Source organism: Triticum dicoccoides, chromosome 1A, assembly GCF_002162155.2.
Source record: "Triticum dicoccoides isolate Atlit2015 ecotype Zavitan chromosome 1A, WEW_v2.0, whole genome shotgun sequence".
Taxonomy (NCBI): Eukaryota; Viridiplantae; Streptophyta; class Magnoliopsida; order Poales; family Poaceae; genus Triticum; species Triticum dicoccoides.
Genome location: NC_041380.1, coordinates 39,601,371 through 39,604,187, shown reverse-complemented (window position 1 = coordinate 39,604,187; position 2,817 = coordinate 39,601,371). Strand labels below are relative to the sequence as shown.

The 2,817-nt window shown below is 43.0% G+C and overlaps 1 long non-coding RNA gene across 2 annotated transcripts; it reads right to left on the bottom strand.

The window, feature by feature from the left end:
- Window positions 1-283: 283 nt before the first annotated feature.
- LOC119357342 lies at window positions 284-2,330 on the bottom strand. Of its 2 annotated transcripts, none has more exons than XR_005172204.1 (4): window positions 2,089-2,330; window positions 1,429-1,576; window positions 1,087-1,143; window positions 284-966 (listed from the first exon to the last, which is right to left on the bottom strand). It is a non-coding gene; the product is annotated as an uncharacterized LOC119357342 (long non-coding RNA). The 2 variants fall into 2 exon arrangements; XR_005172205.1 differs by having other exon boundaries at window positions 284-961.
- Between the last annotated feature and the right edge of the window lie 487 nt (window positions 2,331-2,817).

Below are 2,817 nucleotides of genomic sequence, written 5' to 3'. Positions count from 1 at the left end.
CCAATTCATGCAGAGTTCTAATTCTTGTGAGGAGTTCAAATTTGAACTAAAACCACGGCAAGAATTATGTAAAGGACAGAGTAGAGATGTATTATCCTCCCATCTATAGCAACAAGAGCCAAAATCAACGATGTTATACACCCCTCTTCAATGTTTGGAAGTTGACATACTCCCCTTATGTTTGGCATTCGTTTTGGAAACATCATACTTTAATATACAACTTCACATTGTGTAAGTTATATGTGCACCAAGATAGAGATAAAAAAGATGTATGCTAGATTTGTAACGAACCATTCACCTTTAATTATAATTTGACAAACATTTAGTACATATGATTAACTTGCTTGAAGAAAAGCTTGCAAATTTAAGACCTGCTACTGCTATCCACTCTTTCTTCTCTTCACATAGACAAAATTCATTTCAGAAACATGAAACATCTTTATAAGGATGTAGACATTAGTATCAAAATCCTGCAGATCAAATTCTATAGAAATCCTAAACATATTCTATAGCGAACATATGCTGCAACACAACACTGACTAATCTAAAGACCAATGTTGGCATACAAGATGGGTCTAGCTCTCTAAAAATTTCAACGTCAACCTCTCAGCAACTAAAATTATTATTGCTCTGTTAAGGTGGATACCATATTTCTCATGTACTTTTTTATTCAGAATTTCTACATATTGTTATTCATAAGTCATTATCCAGAATTCCTACTTACTTTTATTAATAAGTAAAGATAACAAACAATGTTGTTTATTTGTTATTAATAAATAAAGATAAGAAAGAGTCATGTGCACACTGCAAATATAACAAAACTAATGCATTAAGACAATGTATGGGACATACCAATATTTCAAGTCTTGTAAGACCACAAGAAGAGAGCAATCAGTCCGAGATTGATACTTCGTGAGAAGCAGCGGGGAGATTGGCAATATTTCAATGTATATACTGCAGACTGTACTGCCAAGCAAGCAAAGAAAAAAGCAGAGTTTGAAGTTCAGATCCTTTCAGTACTTTCAGATCCCTAAAAACCTTATTAAGCTTAGTATTTACGAATGCATTTATTTTGAAGAGCAAAACCTTTCTGAATATCCTTTTGCTTCTCCCTCGCGCACTCAGATCCAATATCCTCTCCTCCTACCACAAGGAAAAGTCAGTAGGACTTGCGAAGTGCAGAACTACATATAACATTTTAACCCTGAGCTATAGTATAGTATCTTGTATGTATAAACACTGAATTTTTGAACCGAATTTCGTTGCAACTAATCTCACAAATTTACAACTCATCATCATCAATCCAAAAACAGAACACACATGCTCTCGAATTAAGGTTGTAACTGAATCAACTTAAAAAGAGTACACATAAAAAATTGTTTAGTTCTGCTGTCACTCAACTAAAAAGCTCATATGGCTTCTACATACCTCAGGATCTCTTCTCCACGCACATCGTCCGCAAGTTGCGTTCCATAATGTGTATGTGGTCCGGGCCACCGTTCTTCTCCTCGACGACCCTAATCAGATCTAAGAATATGCGTACATTGATTTTAACACCAACTTGACAACGATATGCCTACAAATAAAATGAAAACTGATCAAAATCATCACCTGATTAAACATCCAACTGAAGGCAACAGCAACAGTGCACTCATTCTTGGAAGCACTACTATTTCAATCCAAGTTATACACCTTATCCATTGTCTTTATTACAGATGAAAAGTTAATCCTCATTTCTTTATTTGGGAAGATTTTTCCATTAGAGAAAAACTTTACGTGACTATTTAGAAGGGTTTCAAACCAGACACTTCCAGATCGCTGTGATGAGATAATTGCAAAAAACTGAGCATTTACTAACAAAGTATATACAACAAAAAAAAGTTAAAGAAAATAGTACAAAGATAGAACAGTACACCTACTGTACTTAGTAGACAATACAAAGAAAAACACACAGAGAGAGTGAGAGAGAGTGATTAGAGGAGCAACTGAACATGTGAAGCATCGAGGAGTTGCTGCACGTGGGTGTATAGGTGTTGGACATGGGGAATGGGGGAGAATAAGAAGGATTCAGGGGGTGGCGGGACTCACCTGCGACGCCATCCCGGGTGAAGTAGCCGATGAAGTGGACAGCCAGCAGCGCCTTCTCCAGCTTTGGGTCCGGCTGAGGAGAGGAGCCACCGCCAGGTCTGATGCGCACGGATCTCATTGGACGACTTCCCTACAGCGACGGTGTTGCAGGCGAGATCAAATTAAACATTCCCCGGTTGCCGAGGTCCTTGGGAGGCGAGGATGAGGTAGGACGGCGCGGCGGTCCAGGCGGACGGCGCAGCGGACCAGGCGGACGGCGCGGCGGACGCGACCCGGTCGGCGCGGGCTGTGTCCTGGCGGCGCGGCGGTCCGGGCGGATGGAGCGCGGACGGCGCGGCGGCGCGGTCCAGGCGGACGGCGCGGCGGACCAGGCAGACGGCGCGGCGGACCAGGCGGACGGCGCGGACCAGGCGGACGGCGCGGCGGCGGTCGAGGCGGACGGCGCGGCGCGGGGCGGGCGAGGGGTGGGGCGGTGGTCGGGCCAAAACTGCTGGGCGGGCGAGGGGTGGGGCTGTGGTCGGGCCAAAACTGCTGGTTGCGAGCGACGTGGTCGGGAAACGATGCTAATGGCAATGATTGGTAATTAATTAAGTAATGGCATATTGGGTAATTAAAGCGTAAAATGCGTTCAGTATTCTGGAGGAATGTAGACCATCCGATTACAGGTTTCGATGAATAGAATGATTTTTTTCTCCGCCCTCTCTTTCTTTTATAGTGGTAATAGATGCG